This window comes from Periplaneta americana, chromosome 11 (genome assembly GCF_040183065.1).
Source record: "Periplaneta americana isolate PAMFEO1 chromosome 11, P.americana_PAMFEO1_priV1, whole genome shotgun sequence".
Taxonomy (NCBI): domain Eukaryota; kingdom Metazoa; phylum Arthropoda; class Insecta; order Blattodea; family Blattidae; genus Periplaneta; species Periplaneta americana.
In genome coordinates this window covers 143,980,865-144,002,152 of record NC_091127.1, presented here as the reverse complement: position 1 = coordinate 144,002,152, position 21,288 = coordinate 143,980,865, and the positions used below count along the sequence as shown (strand labels likewise).

Genomic DNA, 21,288 nt, shown 5'->3' with positions numbered 1-21,288 from the left:
TCAACTGATGGGTGCGATGAAAGATTGAATTGAAAACCCCTGATTGGAAACGAAACTTTTGTCAAAAGATGGTCACCGTATTACCGATGATTTCATCCGTCGCTATCATCCATTGATTGCAGACAAAGTCTTTGTCATTAATATTAATGCTCACTGTATTTCTGGAGCTTTCATTCGCGTATGATCCTAGAGCTTTGGTCTTCTACGCATGTTCGATCTTCGGCCAGGCCGTGATAAAAATTTGGTAGACAGGTCAGGCGTTGAAATGTTCATCCTTGGGGACCCGCAAAGATCTCTATTAGGGCCTCTTCTTTTTATAATTTTTATAAATGATCTTGGCCCCTATTTCTGTTGGTCCAATTATTTTTTCTATGTAGTTTTTGTTTGGTCCGGTTATTTATTTATTTATTTATTTATTTATTTATTTATTTATTTATTTATTTATTCATTTACTCACTCACTCAGTCACTCACTTATTCATTTATTTACTTATTTATTTATAACCTGGTAGAGGTAAGACTATTAGGGCTTATCTTCTCCTCTACCAGGTTGTATGGTGTTGTTCATCTTTTTCATTTTGTGTCTTCCATTCTTGACATTGTCATTTGTTGGGAGTGCATGTATAGATCTTTCCAACTTCTGATAAAATTCATCTTTCAGCTCCGCTTCTTTTTCCTCTGTAGGTGCATATACATTTACCATGGCTATATTGAAAAATTTCATTCTCAGTCTCATTATGCATATTCTTTCATTAACTGGCAAGAAATCTATAATATTATGTTTTATATTATTATCCACTATAAATGCAACCCCATATTCATGTGTTCCTCCATCCTTTCCACTATACAACACTGTGTGACTCTTATACTCATCTCACCTTTTAGTCTCTGACATAATCGATGTAAGGGCTCCAGCTTTATACAATGTCCTGCAGAGGATTTTTCTCGAAGAACTTCCATTTCCCTCTATCATTCTACCAATAATCTCCACATTCATTATTTCACCATCTGTGGTAATTAAAAATGGACCGATGTGAAGTATTGGAGTTAGTAGGGTTTCTTATGCTGATATAGGAATTACTTGTCCCTCCGGACCCTGGGGCTTATCAGGTAGAACTCGTCTGAGGATGGGACCTGGCCATGTCCAGTGGTCCAGAGTCAGCAATCTGTTTCACTATTACCACCCAGGTCATCTGTCGGACTTGGACATTCATCTCATATACCGGGTGTAACTGGATTCTAGTAGATCAAAAATATATTTTGCAGATATACTACGATTTATATAAAAGTTGGGGAAGAGTTTTTATCATATAAAATACTCAAAAAGAGTCCTATTTAAAGACCATTTCCGGTTTAATCGAAAATGACATAAATTTATTTCAAATGGGACACCCTGTATATTTATTCATTTTTTTTACTCGTGTTAAAATTCTGAATATGATGATATCTAACATGTTCAAATTTGAATTGATAGTATTTTTAATAAGAGAATAACAATATCTGCTAAGGACCTGTTTTGTGGCCAGCTAGGTCACCTGACTTATCAGTGTTAGTCTTCTTTGTGTTTCCTTATTAAAAGCACGTTGTTTATTCAAGTCCACACCTGTGGAGTAACGGTTAGCGCGTCTGGCCGCGAAACCAGGTGGCCCGGGTTCGATTCCCAGTCGGGGCAAGTTACCTGGTTGAGGTTTTTTCCGGGTTTTTCCCTCAACCCAATATGAGCAAATGCTGGGTCACTTTAGGTGCTGGACCCCTGACTCATTTCACCGGCATTATCGCCTTCATCTCATTCAGAAGCTAAATAAACTAAGCTGTTGATAAAGCGTCGTAAAATAACCTACTACTAACCTTTATTCAACACAATCATTCAATGACTTTACAAGAGTTACAAAATCGAGTCACAGAAGCAATTGCTACTTTTACCGCTTAGAAATTACATAACGGTATGCGGGAGATATAACTGAAAGAACCAGGTTATGTCATGATGCTGATGATGGACATTTTGAACAACACAGATGAAGTTTTGGTTATTATTCTGGATTAGTGGGTTGAAATTCCTTTGTTCTGTGTAAAGGACCCAACTTTCATTAAATTAGTCAAAGTCTATATTATATTTATTTTAATGTTATTTACAAAAAGACTGAAAACTCAAATCTCACTGATGATACATCATTGAACTCAGTGGCTACAGATGATGCCATGTGAAGGAATATACAGAGTGTTCCATGTGAAATAAGAAAGTTAATACCATTTCCGGCTAATCAAGAAAACCGGAAATGGTTTTTAAATAACACTTGCAAATGCTTGTGTATTTTATATCACATAAATACTTCTCCAAGTTTAATGTAAATCGTAGCATAACTGTAAAAAAAAATTGGGATCTACCATAAACCAGTTACACCCGGTATAGGACACACAATCGGCCAAAGCAAGCCTAAGTACAAGTATCGTCAAAGGGTAAGGTCCTGGAAGAGCCAAGCCAAACCAAGTCTTTGGATAATCGCTTTCATATCTGATATATCATTGCCGCCTGACTGATAATTTTTTCCTCCAAAATAATAATAATAATATTGAATTTAGGCATGTTAGCATGTTTCCAAATTGAAGTGAATTTATAGATAATAGTAATTATCATAATTATGCTGCTCTTCATTGGGTTATTCAAATTTCTGAAAAATCTATTTGCATAATTACAGACTGTGTTTTCGTTCTTAATGGTGCATTAAGAACGAAAACACAGCGCGCATATTTATTGACTCCCAAGCTGCCCTTCATTGCATCGCTGACAAGTACAACCGTCACCCATTAGCGATAGAGGCAAGGGAATTACTTCAAAAGTACGCACACCACAAATGCCTCACTTGGGTCCGTGGACACAATGGTGTAAGAGGAAATGAAAGAGCTGATGAGCTAGCGAAAGCTGCAGCATCCAGCAACGAAACTCCGATATATAGTTTACAACTGATATCATATACGTATCAAGAAACAAATGCGATAACAGACTCATCAAAACTGGAATACTAGATGGACGACATGCACAACCGGATCACTGACAAGACACACCTACTTCCCAACAATCCACGACCGACTCAAAAGCCATCACTTCAAACCTACTATCGTAACAACGCAGTTTCTTTCTGGACATGGGAAATTTGGAACTTACTTCGACAATTCAACATTCCAGCAGACATCGACTCTACATGCTCCTGCCGCGAAGACCTTCACAGTATGAAACACCTTCTATTTGACTGTCCTATTATTGAAGCAGATTTCAAATAAAGACACATCTTCTGGACTGCGACACCGAATACAGGACTCCACTATGTGAAGTAATCAAAAAACCTTGTTGCTACAGACAATTTATAGACTTGCTAAACTTTATCTTTAAAAGACTACAGATACATATTTCACCATTATCTGTGTAAAAATAAATAGTATAGATAAGTAGTATATCGTATAAAGAAACTAAAACCCTAGCATACCGCTTGGTGAATTAGGATTCTTTTCCGCGGATATTTAATAATAAGAATAATGATAATAATAATAATAATAATAATAATAATAATAATAATAATAATAATAATTACAGACTCCAAGGGGCTATATTTAATATAATGAAATATGTACCAATATGCACATAGAATTATTCCCATTCAGACACAACTAAGTAAACTAAAAACACTCCAAAAAGAAATAACATTCCATTAAATACTTAGTCATTGTGGTATACCTGGAAACGGGAAAGTCGACAATATTGCAAATGGTAAGTATTAGTATAATTGTTAAAGTGGTTTATGTTTTGTTCCGCGTAGTTTTTTGAACAAGAGTCGCGTGAGCAGGCAGAAGCACATCCCCTGTTAGCACTCGCGTCGTCCGTAACAGCAAAAACTCTAGTAATAACTACAGTAGAACCTGTATTATCCGTGGTAATGAAGGGGGTGAGCTGAACGGTTAATCGAAAAAATCGAATAATCCGTACTATAGAAGACTTTCGTACATTGCTGCATAATGCAGTTTCGTAATTTCCTCCGTTGTCATGTGTTTTAACACACTAGGTAGTGGATCAGAAGTTTTAAGTATAATAGTTCTGTTGGAAGGAGTGGGTGAAGAAAGAATAATGCTGAAACTGATCAAGAAGAGACAAAGGCATTGGTTGAGTCACTGACAGAGAAGAAACTGCCTTCTAAAGGATTCACTGGAAGGAATGATGAACGGGAGAAGATTTTGGAGCAGAAGAAGATATAAAATAATAGACGGCATTAAGATATATGGATCATATACGAAGACTAAGAGGACTGCAGAAAATAGAAAAGACTGGTGAATGCTGGGTTTGCAGTGACAGAACACTATGAATGAATGAATGAATGAATGAATGAATGTCAATGACGGGTTTCTAAGGGTCAAGGAAACTTCCTATGATAGATTTCTGTGAAAATATAGGAAAACTATATCTCATATTATATATTTAAGTAATTTATAAACTTTATCCTTTTTTTATTAAATCTCGCACAGTTGTAACTCCAATCTCGTATTCCGATGTGAGATGAACCACAGTTCTTCTTTTCCAAAACCACTCAATTATATGCACCTCTCTTCGATACTTAGCACAACATGTATCCTTTTTGCACTTCTGGAAGACGTTTTGCAGAGAAATTAAACAGGTCACTCGAACAGTAGATCATAATGTGTAAGGACAAAGGGTTGTAATATCACACTCTATAAAAAAATAGATACTAATGTATTGTGCAGTACTCAATATTTTTTCTGCAACAAAAAAAAAAGGAGAGAATGACAGACGGATAATCCAACAATCGGTTAATAGGGGATTCTACTGTACATAATCTTATAGCCTCCTGGGACGAAGTACGGTCCCTAGTGATGAAAACTTGACCACGTCTGTAGAATGATCATTTATCTTGGGGAAGGTACTGGTGGAGTGATAATGGTGCTGGTGTGGAAATAAATCCTCAGGAGTTGCATGTGCAATGCACTATATTTATACACGAGTAACAATCATATTGCATCAACACTGCAATTTCCTTTTACTCTAGTATTTCATCCAACTAAAAAAAAAAGTGACGATTCTTACTTTCAATAATTTCTTGTTACTTCGTAGAAAGAAATAAGCTTTAGATTCTTTCCTTGACGAGAACTTTGAGCTGAAAAGTAAGTACATGTAATTTAAATTATGTAATTGTAACAATGAAGTATTACAGAACAGAGATTGGGTAAGGGAACGATATTAGAAGGAAGAAACGGCTCTCATAGTTTTTTTATACATTATTCTTACAGACTTCACTATGGATCTCAGTTCAAGTTTAAATGAGCTGATCATGCAGACAATGGAACATAAATTATATCCATGAAAGTGGATTCGGTTTCATTCCTATACATTCACTGTAGAGTATAATCGAACGAACATGATACTAAGAAACTTCTGATTGAGGTAATATTACAAGATAAGAGGTACATTATCTCAAGGGGGAAAAATTGCGCTTAATCGATGTAATTAAACGGTATTGGTATACAGAGAATAAAGAACTCGAACACTATACACAGACTTCAAAGCACTGACCAATACTACACAAGCAAAAATTAAATGCGCTATTTAGAGTCACATTTTGTAGTTCATAACATGCATCATTACTTTGATATAGGTCTAATTCTATAATTTGATATGAATTATATAGTAATCTCTCTGCAAGCAGAAAGCGAGTCGAAGTCTCTTTATTAGACTATAGGTAAATTATAGGTAAGAATAAACTTTCAGACTTGTGGTGGGGTTTCCAAGTTAACCATCTAAGAAAAACATAATGGTAAGATCTTAGAGTTCACCTAATTTTTTTGCTGTAATTTACATGTTCAATCGATAAAAAAATGGCTAATCTGCCTCCATGAATGAAAACATTTTGAACATCTTATCACTCACTTATTAAGACATTGGAAAAGATTGAAAAACGGGCTCTCAAGCGTTGTCGTAATAATTCAACATTAAAATGGGACACACTCACGGACAGAAGAACGCGAATTCGATTATGCGCGTGTACAAAACAGGTGAGCCTGCCTGGAGAGAAATAAAGAATAGGTTGCAGCCGTCAAATTACTCTTCAAGAAACGACCACTCACATAAATTGAGGGAAAGAAGACAGAGGAAGGATACTGGAAAGTTTTCTTTTCTCAATCATACTATCAGGAACTGGAATGCTTTACCTGCAGACTTACTAAAGGCTCTACCAATACTCAAAAATGTATTTAAAAATAGGCTTAAGGACTTTACTAATAGACGGTAATACATTATGCAGACTATTTTGTGGTTTTACAAGTATAGTGAGTAAGCAGAGAAACATAGTGAATCTCCAGTGATTTATATTGGGTGTGCAGTGTGTTGTAGTGAAAGTGCAGTGAGCTTAAAAGTAAATTCTGAGAGTTATAGTGGCAGAGAAATGAGATAAGATTTATAGTGAAAGGGTGTGAGTTATAGTGAACGTCCTAAATTGCTTGTAATGGGGTTTAGGCTAGCGATTTGAGGTTGATATAGTAAGTACAATTATTCTACGAATAATAAGGGTGTAATTTTTTATTTCAGTAGGTTATTTTACGACGCTTTATGAACATCTAAGGTTATTTAGCGTCTGAATGTGATGAAGGTGATAATGCCAGTGAAATGAAACAGGGGTCCAGCACCGAAAGTTACCCAGCGTTTGCTCATGTTGGGTTGAGGGAAAATCCCGGAAAAAAAAAACCTCAACCAGGTAACTTGTCCCAACCGGGAATCGAACCCGGGCCACCTGGTTTCGCGGCCAGACGTGCTGACCGTTACTCCACAGGTGTGGACAAGGGTGTAATTGATGTTTTGTTATTTGAAGTGTTGTATCAGTAAAGAAGTGTGTTGTGTCTGTGAAGTGTGTTGTGTCTGTGAAGTGTGTTGTGCCTGTGAAGTGTGTTGAGCCTGTGAAGTGTGTTTGTGTCAGTGAAGTTCTATAGTTTACAGTGGTAGTGCAAAGTATTTGAACAGTGAAATGTTTTTGAAAGTGAAATCAGGATAGTGTCGGTGAAATGTTTCATAGTTCCAGTGCAGTGAATGAATTGTTAGCGAAATGAGTGTAGTGCTGAAAGGTACTTGTGCAAGTAACAAGTATGAACATATATTATTATATACTCGTGGGTTTAAGTTCGAACTTAGGGTTAAGATATAAATTAGATTTACTTTAATTAATTATGTTATGTTAATGATTCATTTAATTTAGGATGCTCCTTATTAATATTATACATATTGCCTTTATTATTTTATTATTAATATTATGAATTCTAATTTATTATTAATTGTAATTATTGAGTGTAATTCGTTACCACTGTCACCGGGTATTTACTCATTTGCAGTGTGAATAAATACATACATACATATTCTATATTGTATGTAAACATGGAAGCGCTCTTTAATTTTCATAAATCAGACACTTTTAATTACACGATTTATTAAAAACAAATTATGTTGAAAATAAATTTACAGGATGATGTAAATCTAGCTGTTGCACTGTTTTATAATAAATTATTTTTAATGTCCAATATTTTTCTTTCGGTAATCATGGTCTTCGTTTTGTTTCATCCCATGCTTCTCATAGCTATCATTTGGCTCCAATAGCATATTTCTTAACATCGTCTCCTCTTCTGATAACAACGCCATATCATCAGCATATCTTATTCACTTTATTCTTCTTCCTCCTACTATCACTCCTCTCATATTCTGAAAACAGTTCTTCACAAAATTCTCCAAGTAGATGTTGAACAGGGTAGGTGATAAAGTACATCCTAGTCGTACTCCTCTCCCTATTCCACTTCACTCTGACATTTCTTCTCCTATCCTGACTTTAACCCTAAAAGTTACTATACAATCTCCTCTCTTTCCAATTTTCTTCGGAATCCTCATACGAAAAAATACTTTATTATGTTTCACGCAAAGTATGTGAAGCCAACAGTCCGAATCCGAAGACTGGTTGGAACCTCATAAATGATACTAATTATGATCACTCATGAGGCAACTAAGCCAGGAGATAATAGGTAGTATGTTTAGCAACAGTCTGAAGACTGGTTGGAACCTTATAAGTGGCACCAATAAGGCAACACTCATAAGGCGATTATTGTTCCCCTATTTATTTACTTCCGTTTTCTTGCAATATGTCAGAATCACTATAGGCTTACAGGATGGAAGTGAAATAACCCTCCAGATTTTAAGGGCAAATAGTTTATTTTCTATCAAAAAATTGTAATACTATATTGGTGGAAAACTCATAGTTTTCTCAGAAAAAAAAATGTTTTTTCCCAAATGTTTAACACCCTCTTATTCGGTAACTATTGCGAAATGGACCGCCATTTTTTTCTATATCGATAGGAAATCTAATAAAGAATAATTTATCTCTCATGCGTATTTCAATAGCGTGCACGGTTTTCGTGTAAATTTAACTAAAAAAAACTATAAATTCAAACAATTGCACGAAGCGAACGCGTGGCAACGTCTTGACAACTTACATACGGAGACTCACCGAGTTCGTTGACTTTTACATCTGAATACTAATAGAGCAGGGATGCGATGCTTACTATTAATTCTGAGCGCGAGCTTTTTTAAGCTCTCTCCATAAGCGCGGAGCTTTTCTACCTAAGGCACAAGGATGTACAGCACATACAACGTTGCAGACCATGACAGATTGCAAGCGAGATTACAATACAGATTTTAATGGTAAGTAGAAGGTTCAATTTTTATGTAATGAACATGGCGGTGAGGTGCAGTGTTTAATAAGTAAAAAATATATACTATATTATTTGTAAAAAAAATGGCAAACGTCAGTACGAAACACAACACAGATATAGACATTATTCTGGAGAAGAGAGAAATTGATTTCAGACAATAAATAATGCTGAAAAATTAAGAAAATCCACGTTTTTTTTGTTTTTATAATTATAATTATATTTGAGAATTTTTTAAATGATTTAACCATATAATCATGCAGTGCGTGAATTGAGAGGATTTTTTACGCTGTTTTCTCGACTTTAAAATTTTAAGCAGTTTACTGAATGAAAAGCTCCTTGCACAACAGTTACTGTCATATTGGTCTGAAACTTTTCACAAAGATCAATTAAATGTTGATGAATACAATTTAACTAGCATTTGTATGAAATATTAATATTAAGTTTCTTCGAGGAATATTCATATTGCACTTTGATTAAATATGCTGTAATGGTAAATTCATAAAGTTTAAAAATTTATTGTGTCTCTCTATTTAGACTGATCTCCAAAGCTAATTAATTTTTATTCCCATAACTATTTTCAAGATTTTGAGCAAATATGAACTACAAATTTTGAAAACTTTAACGCAAGGAGCTTTTTAGTGATGTCAATATGTTGTTGTTTTCTAATGCCAGGCGTTTGACAATAAAGTCATTTGACTTCTTGCACTTCAATATTTTTCAAAGATATTATCATGGCCAGCCACTGAAGCACAGTGATGTCAATATAAAATATATTAAAAAATATATAATTTCAAAACCATTAGACTTAATGGCACCAAATTGTATACAGATTACATAGTATTGTAGATCTGTTTATATAATTTAAATTTCACAAATTTTTGGCCGAAAATTGTGGAAATTTTAAAAATCACACGTATCTCCTTAAATGATTGACCCCAAAAATTACGATGGCTCTTCAATAGCATAATTTATTACGATGACTCTTCAATAGCATAATTTATTACGATGGCTCTTCAATAGCATAATTTATTACGATGGCGCTTCAATAGCATAATTTATTACGATGGCTCTTCAATAGCATAATTTATTACGATGGCTCTTCAATAGCATAATTTATTACGATGGCTCTTCAATAGCATAATTTATTACGATGGCTCTTCAATAGCATAATTTATTACGATGGCTCTTCAATAGCATAATTTATTACGATGGCTCTTCAATAGCATAATTTAATCAGTTTGTTTTTTCGTGTTACGTGCATCTCACAAATCACTCTAAGAAAACTCAATACATAATCACGACTGGAGAGTAAGGACTACATTTTCACAATCACACAATCATTATACTCTATTTAAATCAATATTGTCATTAATTTTATAATAAATACTCAGAAGTACTTAGAGATCACACACGTCCAGCAGGTAGACCCTATTAGTTTCTTCTAACCAATGAAGTTAAGTATATACATAATAAATAATTGCTTTTGACAATAAAATGGTTTACAAAGAATTAACTTTTCCTATTTCTATTTTTGTTCTTAAAACACCTTTCCTTTGCGATTTGTTTACATATGTACATGTATATTAAATAATTGAATAATTAGCCCTATTACATAGCCAGAAAATTAGTAACGCAAGTTATTATAACTGCTGCCTTTATTTGATGTATATGCATGTACATCCCTGTGTCTACGTTGGGACGCTATGTAGTGGATGCGCTATGCGATCGTGATCAAGGTCGAGCTCTTCTACCGTGATTGGGAGCTAATATCGTCTCATCCCTGTAATAGAGTGTATTAGCGACGATGTTGCCGGACTGCTGAAACTTCAAACTAAATTTTCTAATTAATCGTGCATTGCATCGCAAAACGTAATGTAGATTTTCAATTCATTTGCGTGTACCCTATCGTCCCTTTCAATCTGCAAAGTTATTTCACTTCCACCCTGTAAATTCGATGATATGACTCAAATGATCATTGACATCAAATTTTAAGACCCGGTTGAAAGTATGAAATTTTTCTTTGCATCTTAATCATCTGAAAACCTAAATTCTACCTACATTTCAGATTGCAAAACGTCAATTGAGCAAAATAACTTTATCGCCACATAAGCATCATATTGTACAGACGATTATCACACAGAATTTGTCGTACGTATCATCACCTCGAAATCACAAACTATTTCAAATTAAAAAGAAAGAGAGAGTGTATTCACAGTATAAACAAGTTGCGATCGCGTGCTCACAATCGACGTGTAGTGGACAAGTAATCCTCAATTTTCCAATGAAAGGTAGGCCTAGAGGCTTCTATTAAGTCATCCACGAGGTGATATCTAAACAATACTTCAGATTTTTGTTCTCATGAATGAAAAACTGCCAATCTACACCAACACAACTCAAACCGCTGATCATGGAACATTTTTCACTTAAATGTTTCTCTTAAGTATAGAAATATATCTCACCATTTGTGTAACATATTAAAAAAATATCCCCTTCCATTAGATTCGTATAGCAACAACAAATTTTATAGAAATTCAGCCAAAACCCTTATTCTCATACATATACAGTAATCTAGTCCAAAATTTTCAACTGTATCCTTCATATGTTTTTTTACTAGTACTTCTAAAGAACGTTGCAATAATTTATTAGTACGGTTGTGATTTTATGACGATTATTTTACCCCGATTTCGGTGATTAAAATGGCTTAATTTCGGTGAATTTTCGAAAAAAAAAAAAAAAAACAAATTCGCGCATATTTGGCACCCTAAAGAAATTTAAAAAATAATAACATAACTTTTTTTAATTATCATTGAAACAATTCCTTTGAAACTAACAGAAAATAGTTTTCATTATTAATTGCATTCATAATTCAATTTCATTGTTGTCGGATGTCACAAGCATGTAATGCTGAACGATCAAATATGTAGAAATGCTCATGTAGGCCTATATTTTATATTCTGTTATCATTATTTAGCGTTATAAATAATATTCAAGTTATAATTTTATTTTGTTATCGTTCTTTAGCGATATAAATAATATTCAAGTAATCATTTATATTTTGTTAACGTTCTTTAGGGATATAAATAATATTCAAGTTATTATTTATATTGTTATTGTTCATTAGCTTTATACAGTAAATAATAATGAAGTTATCATTTATATCTGTTAACGTTCTTTAGCGTTATACAAATAATATTCAAGTTAGCCTACCATTTTATTTCGTTATCGTTCTTTAGCGATATAAAGACAATTTTCACGTTTTGCTCGTAAGGAAGTCATTTTTCGTAAGAATATTCCATAAAACCTCCTTTTATTGTTGAAAATATCGTGATTATGAAGTAATTTACTGGATTTCCACCAATTTGACGAAAATTCCTAGATATACTGCACTCAATTTTGGATTTAAGGAATTTGCATTTTCCACGAGTAAAATAAGTTGTTAACACATTTTGCGTAGATCGTTAATATAAAAAAATCACCCCCTTATTTATTATTATTTAAAAAATAATTTCGTTATCTACTGAGCGCCAAGAAGTGATCACTCTTACCAACATATTTCGTAAGTCAACGTTTTTATCACAAAAACAGTCAAGACTAACCCATACCCTGTATATGACTCGTATATGAATGAGAAAAAAAAATAACTTTTACACCTTGGCCGTATTAAGGTCTATTCCAGAATTTAGCCTCACTTTCCTGACATACCCTAGCTTTTCCAATATTTAGGCTACGCGAGAAGTACAAACCTTAATTCTTTAAGTAATAAATAAAACATAAACGTAAATATGCTATATATAGCTAATGTGACAAATTGTGTCGTTCGTCGACGAATGTCTGCTCTCATGGCCTGTTTCGCTTTTTATATATAAGATCATATATGACGTCACCGCGAGTAATGGAAATCGTCTGCGGTTTGCAAAACGAAACGATCCCCACAGGGAACAAGTGACATCATGCAGCAACCCCGGATCCAGACATGCTGCAAGATAAGAGGGGCGATAAATACGTCGCAGACTGTAATTTCGCACTTATAGGGTCCATTAGAAACTCTCGCGTCACCAGCATGAAGACACCGCGCCGAGTTTCCAAACAACGCCCCGAGCAAAACACACGAGATCACAACGACACGGGGAGTCCTACTTATAGTTCACACATTTTCTTTGAGTTATTTCAATTCTAGCTATTTTTCCAGAAAACTAAGACAGATACTGGCTGAACAAAAATGGAGAGAAATGTACGTTGCGGTAGAAATTTATAACACACTTTTCGGTATCTTAAGTCGTAAAAACACGGCTGGGTAGATCATCGTGCTAACCACACAATACCTCCATTCTGGTTGGATGATCGTCCACCTCTGCTTCGGCATGTGGGAGTGAGGCCAGCAGCCGGCTGGTCGATCTAGGCCCTTCAAGGGCTGTAGCGCCACGGATTATTATTATGATTATTATTATTATTATTATTATTATTATTATTATTATTATTATTATTATTATTATTATTATTATTATAAGTCGTAAAAACATTTCCGACAAATTTTGAAGAAGTGCTGTATAACCTCAAATAAAGAGATGTGATAGTTCCGTTGTCCTATACGATTCACAACCAGCCATAAAATCCATTATTGCAATATATCCATCCCTGCAACTCCAGCACATTAATAAAACATAGAGTCAACCGCTATGAAGTAACAGTTGGCATCCCTGACCATGAAACTAGAGGGCTCGGATTCAAATTCTGGTTGGGACATGTTACCTGGTTATCCTTTTTCCTCCGGTGTTTTCCTTCAACCTATTAAGAGCAAATGCTTGGTACTTTCGGCACTGGACCCTGGACTCATTTCGCTGGTATTATCACCTTCATCTCATTCAGACGCTAGATAACCTTAAGAGATGATATACCATCGTAAATTAACTAATTAAAAATAAATAAATAAACTACTAAGATTTATTTAAAATCATCCGTCCTCAAGTGAGGTTGACCACTGGGATCCGGAATTAACAAACATGAAAACATAAAGAGAAATGAAACGAGTAAAGTAATTATTCGATTTGTACATTAAAACAAAAATGTATGTGTTAACATATAAATGATAGTGTAGAATTTGAAGTTAGACCTTCAGAATTTCCATCACAATCTTCTGAATCTCATATCAAAATTAAATTAAAACTATATCTGTTTAATGGATGTCTTCGGAATGTGGCACAAACAACGAATATTTTTCTTAATGCAAAGAAGGAATCCCATATTGAATACAAAAGTATGAAATTATCACTCCACTCAGTGAAATCATACATTAACAGGAAACAAACACAAAACGCACATGAAAAGAACAAAATCACCAGTGTAAACAATAAACAAAAAATCCCAGAAATATGAAGCAATTTCTATATTGTCTGATTAAGATTTTTCTTGTCACGAATGTGTCTGTGTGAAGAAGCTGATACATTGCAGACAGAAATCATATCAAATTGTATACAGTCCACTTAGATATTCTGACAAAAGACAAATGCTGAGAAAGCGGACGACAAATGGTTTTAATTATTAAAGTACTTAGACATTAAAATAAAATGCAGCTAGTTTTCGAAGGACACAATATCTCATTCATGTATGTGAACTCGATCGAATGTATATGAGCGTCATTCAGTTTTACTTAAAATCTATCGGCAGTCAGTTAAGAAGATCGTCAAAAGCAAGAATAATTCTAGTAACTAGTTCTTCTGTTGTGTCGATGGGTGTTTCATAACCTCAAACACAAAAATCAACTGGAATCATCTGGGGAACGTGCCGGCCAAGCAACTGGACCTGCTCTTCCTATCCAACGAAACGAAAAATATAAATTTAAGTAATTTCGACAATTTAAACCGAATGTGCGGGTGCACCGTCGTGTTAAAAGATCGTGTTTCTCCGCATATGAATCGGAACATCTTCAAGTATCTCCAGAAGCATTAGCATTGCCGTAAGTTGCTCCAAATGTATTATGCATGTCTGCAAGTTCAATATTTAACCGATATATTTTAATATCATGAAATTTAATAAACAGATCTCACAGACGATATTTTGTGACATACAACAACAAATTAACTTGAATTATTATTTCCATGGTAACAAGAACTGCTGAAACATAAATACAGCCATAATGTAAGTGATGAGCTCTGTCTTTTATACGAAGCATTTCCGGCCACTACTTTATTAGGAAAAAATGTTTATTTTCATGTCCTCTATCACATAAGAAAATTAGACATAGTTACACTCTGTATATATAACTGTATATAACATAACTACATATATATATATATATATACAAACGTTTCTGTTATAAATTTTAAATCCAAATGATAGAACCAAAATTTTTAAAGACATTGGCATGAAAATATTCTACGGATGAATTAGAGGATAACTCCACAACTGTAGTGTAGGCCAAAGGGAAAACATAACAAACGACCTACACGTCGTGGGAAGTAATCTCTGAGATGGAAAGAATTATTTCGCCGAACTTAAGTTTATGATGATGATAATAATGATTACGATTATGGTGATGATTATGATTATTAAGTTAATAATCATCACTTTACACAATTTATTGAATTATATGCAGTAAAGCAACATTTATGTTAGATAAATTTTATTTCACTTCTTGCAAGAAATCCACATCAGATTGGAATACAACACACGACCAGAATTTCATTTTAATAACTATTAACTTCGTAGGACACTGTTCGTAATCCGACAGCTGATATGCCCAAACTGCCACAAAATTTGTGAGGATACACAACAGCAAGGAAACATTTTAACCTATATTACTGAAGCAAAAAAGTTGAATAACAAAATTATCAAATTTATCTCCAAATTACAAACCTGAAACTGTAGTTCGAATTACATGACATGCTATGGACATACTCGTATAATCTCATGAATGCACACCTCTATGTCAAGTTTCATTTTCTCGTAAATTAAAAGGAAAAAAAAAGACCAGAACTATGTCATGCACATCCTTAAAAGTTTAATTGTAACCAATGGCCAATTATGAACTACTTATAAAACACTTTTCGAGAAAGTCAAAATAAATTTCTATTTTTTTTTTTACTTGAGTTATTTAACGACGCTGTATCAACTACTAGACTATTTAGCGTCGGTGGGACTGGTGATAGTGAGATGGTATTTGGCGAGATGCCGAGAATTCGCCATAGATTACTTGATATTCACCTTACGGTTGGGGAAAACCTAGGAAAAACCCCAACCAGGTGATCAGTTCAAGCGAAATCGAACCCACGCCCAAGCGCAGCTCTGGAACAGCAGGCAAACACGCTATCGCCTCAGCTACGTCCGTGGCTTACATAGGTTTTTGAAATTTTACATTTGATAGTTAAGAGTTCTATATTTAATTTAATGCATTGCAGTAGTATATTTTCAAACCAAACGTTTTAGTCTTTTATAAGGAAATGAGAACGCTTTCATACGTATTACAACCTATAAACCCAATACATGACACATTTTGTACTGAGTCTCCAGTACATGACTCCACGAGACGTACAGAAGCGTTGCCTCCCACAATGCGTACATCATATGCGCCGAAGTTCAAGGGCGTTTGTCTGGAGTGGCATGAATGCAGTTCACCTCAGTCTCTTGTGAACTATTGAAGGGATCTAGTGCAAGCTATTGTTTTTTTTTTCTAATTGCTTGAGGAAGTTTTTATGAACATTTTTTCTCCGCTAAACCAGTTTCAGAAACTAAAAGCTACTATCATAGAAACGGCGGCCGATTTCGTAAACCGTATAACAGAAAATCAAATTTGAGTGTATTATAGGCTAAAATCCATACTAATCATTTTACGAGTACATTTTTTGACCGATAATGGAAACATTTCGGTATAAGTTCTAGATACATGGGATGAAGTTTTTGAACTCTTGCACTACGTTGGGTAATAATACTACAGTACATACATTTTATCTTTCCTCGCTCGCGGATGTAGAGCGGACGCGGCAGTGCACAACGCAGCTGTCCGCTGAACAACATCATCTTCCAGAAATTTTATGAACTAAATCATCAACAGCTCTTCTCTCCAGTAAGTAAATGAATAAAAAGCAAAAATAATGTGTAAAACACTCAAACGAAGTGTTAAGAAGTTCTACCTTACAGAGAGAGGATTACAATTTTTAAACGAAAGTCCCAAAAATAAGGTAATTTTATATTCTACAAAATTCTTAAATTTGAAACGTAAAAAAAAAAAACAAATCCACCAAAATAACGTCATTTTATATTAAATAAAATTCTTAAATGTTTTCATTCGACATGTAAAATGAAACATTTTGGAGATCAACAGTGTTGTAAAATAAGAGTTCGAACCTATAAACACGGGTTAAATATTAAAGAGAGATTCAAGCGATGGATTCCGTATATAAAATAGTGTAGGCTACACTCGTCTCAAATTCACTAAATATAAAAAAGAGAATAAATGAAGAGGAGAAAAGTTACGAAGCAGTTCAAATGCACTACTTCTAGCCAATTAAGAGGAACAAGTAGCCCATTTGTACACAAGAGATGCGTGCAGAAGTTAGTTTAGTAACTCGGAGGAGAAACATGATTGGCGAAATCAACACACGGATTGAAACACAATATTAGTGTCAAGGTGAAAGACTGTGCTCTTGACAATTTGAACTGGGTTGAAATGTCCCAACGGCATGTTGGTCAAGATTGTGAACTTTTCTGCTCATAAAATTAGAATTTCATCAATTGCTCAAGGTGCTGTATATTCAGATAATCTTTATTCTAAAAAAAGCAAGCGGGATGGGTTCTATTCTGTGTCTAGATCTAGAACATTCTGTGAATTCTAACCTTTCTTACAAGAGTGCATCATACGACAGAAGTTTGAAAGATAGGTACCATGCAATCTCTAAGTACTGTACCTATTTGTCTCCTAAATTAAAGGAAATTTCTAAGTTTATCTTGGAACCTACTTTGTCTCAGAGACTGAACCCCAGTCTTTTCAAACACACGAACTATTTAAAGATAGTAGTATTTTTGCTTCGTATTTGAATATACTAATTAAATCCCGAATACTACTATACTAACCGAGAATTTCTTTTTCATAAAAATAATTTCGCAACTGTGGCTTCATAGGTCAATATACAGCATTTTAAACAACTTCGTTCTATTCGCCATATCGTAACTGTTCCATCCATATCATAGACAATAAAATAACTTCATTGGGTATATCATAATAAAACTTAAAATAATTTTATGTATTACTTATATAAATACTGAACGTAAAAATAGTATAATTTGTACAGGACCTTAAGACGGTATTGCCTGCAGTCGGCAATGCTATCTCAAGACATAATAGAACTCAGCACATCATGATAGAAGGTAAACGAAATTTTCAGTTTCCGAAGTACAGTACAGTCTTGGAAGTTAATCATTTCAATGCCACTAGTCACTTTATAAAGACACACACACAAATTAAAGCGTCAAAGTTTTCCATTTTTAAATGGGTAAAGATCAACTTCACAATTCATGACATCTACGAGTATAACAATTTCAATAAAATAATCTATTTGACTCGATTTATTAATTACAATACATGTTTCCAAGATAAGATATGATAAATAAAAATATATTAATCAAACCTGCATTTCGTTTGTAAGAGTTCGTCTTTAAGAGTAATTTCACAAGAACAGACAAATAAAAAGTTTATCAATTCTCATTTATTAGTCAAGTTTCATGGATTTCTACTATCTGTTCTTCTGCAAGATATTAGAAACGTATACTAAGCTATAGGTCTACATATTTCGTTTAAACGAAATCCAAATGAGAGACGCTAATATTTCTCCGAACTATACTTCGTTCCACAACGTCTGACAGGAGAAGTAAACATTGTCGGCAGGGAGGAGAGAAGTATAATTGCTATACAACCAATGACAGAGGTCTCATTCCATTTTTATTTTGAAGCTGGGCGGAGATAGAATGCTTCAAACCGTCCAAATTCAAGTCAAGCGTGGAATGAGACCTCTGTCATTGAATAGCAGTTATATTTTTCTCCTCTGCCGGCAATATTTACATCTCCTGTCAGACATTATGGAACAAAGTATAGTAACTACTGGAAATAATATATGGCCTACAGAGAGTAGAGAACTACTTTCTATGAAACAGATAAATATTCAATTAAAATTAGTTTTAATCACATACATACGTACATACATACATACAGTTCGACTCGGTAGCGCAGTTGGTATAGCGCTGGCCTTCTGTGCTCGAGGTTGTTGATTCGATCCCGGCCCAGGTCGATGGCATTTCAGTGTGCTTATTTGCAACAGGCTCATGTCAGTAGATTTACTGACAGTTGCGAGCGTCGTTACATACATACATACATACATACGTACGTACATACATACTCGTACATACATACATACATACATACATACATACATACATACATACATACATACATACAGTTCGACTCGGTAGCGCAGTTGGTATAGCGCTGGCCTTCTGTGCTCGAGGTTGTTGATTCGATCCCGGCCCAGGTCGATGGCATTTCAGTGTGCTTATTTGCAACAGGCTCATGTCAGTAGATTTACTGACAGTTGCGAGCGTCGTTACATACATACATACGTACGTACATACATACTCGTACATACATACATACATACATACATACATACATACATACATACATACATACATACAGTTCGACTCGGTAGCGCAGTTGGTATAGCGCTGGCCTTCTGTGCTCGAGGTTGTTGATTCGATCCCGGCCCAGGTCGATGGCATTTCAGTGTGCTTATTTGCAACAGGCTCATGTCAGTAGATTTACTGACAGTTGCGAGCGCCGTTACATACATACATACATACATACATACTCGTACGTACATACATAATACATACATACATACATACATACATACATACATACATACATACCCTCTGAGTCCTGACAGTATAGTATACTATGCCATACTTCATACATGATTATAATATAAGATGTATGTGCAGAGACCTGAAGTATAGTATAATATACCTGCATTTTATGGCCTAACTGTAACCTGCAGAATTTGTTCAGTATTTTTCCTTATGTCAGTGACTTTTTTTTTAAGTGAAGAATTTAACTTATAAAACAACAAATATACATACAGTGTTGAATACGAACTATTTAAAATAGTTCAGAAAGGCTACATAGGTTATACTGTAGTTGGACAGATAGCATATCGAGTATTATTATTCAGTACGAAGAGTATTCGAAATGAGTGAAAATCTGATAACTCGTATTTTCCGAGTATTACAATACTTTCGCTATACTTGGTATGAGCATATAAGACATTAGAAGAGGAAGAGGTATGGATACGCCAGCTGCGTCTAATATCGAATTACGTTCACGTATTTTCATTTGAGGTAGTAAACTAGGAATGTGCAAGATAGCTGGATCCTTCTCCACTGCTTCCGCAAACTGTACGCATCCTCTTTAATGTGAATATATTTACATAATGTTGGCTCAGTTAGGACAGCTACTTCACAAGCTGACAGTGACAATATCTTACATGCACAAGGACATGCTAGTTTCCACCACTTGAATGACCCACTCACCCTCGTATTTATTCAATGTCGGTGGTTCCTTTCCGTAAGACAGACATGCTTTATCATAAATGAATGGAGATTTTCTTGCATTTATTTTCGAGAATATAAAGACTGAATTATATTCACATTTAAATAAATTCTTTGGTCGGCGGGAAAAGGGACATAAGTAATAAAAAATTCATTTTTCAGGAGAGACTTTCTTTTTAATTTATTCTTAACTGAATATAAGTATAATAATGAAATTCATGTATGTTGGTTAAAGTAAGACCCTTTTCAATTTAAGATACAAGAAATTATATTATTTAAAAAATTAAAAAAATACTAGACTTCTGTGATTAGATACAACAGAAAAATCGACTTTTTTGACATATGTGGCTTTTCCCGCCGACCAAAGAATTTGTATGCTGTAACTATATTAGCGCAAATATGCATATTACAAATATAAATGATACTCGGGAGGAAATTAAACACAGAATAAATATGGGAAATGCCTGTTATTATTCCGTTGAGAAGCTTTTATCATCCAGTCTGCTGTCAAAAAATCTGAAAGTTAGAATTTATAAAACAGTTATATTACCGGTTGTTCCATATTTATTCTGTGTTTAATTTCCTCCCGAGTATCATTTATATTTGTTACTGTTGCTCCCATGTATTTGAATTTTCCCACCTCTTCAAAGGATACCATAGGATGAATAAATGTGCGTTTTCTTCCTACTGAAAATTTTTATATTTTGCACATAGGAGTTATTGCAGGAACAACGACGATGTATACATATATGTACAAAAGTTTATAATAATAATAATAATAATAATAATAATAATAATAATAATAATAATAATAATAATCCTTGGCGCTACAGCCCGTGAAGGACCTAGACCGACCAGCCGGCTGCTGGCTTCACGCTCACATGCCGAAGCAGAGGTGGACGATCATCCAACCAGAATGGAGGTATCGTGTGGTTAGCACGATGATTCTCCC

General features: G+C 34.4%; 1 protein-coding gene across 2 annotated transcripts in view; it reads right to left on the bottom strand.

Moving 5' to 3' along the window:
- Positions 1–21,288, bottom strand: part of LOC138709386 (neurobeachin-like protein 1) — a 686,489-nt gene that overhangs the window by 304,108 nt on the left and 361,093 nt on the right. The gene's annotated exons all lie outside the window — the stretch shown is intronic.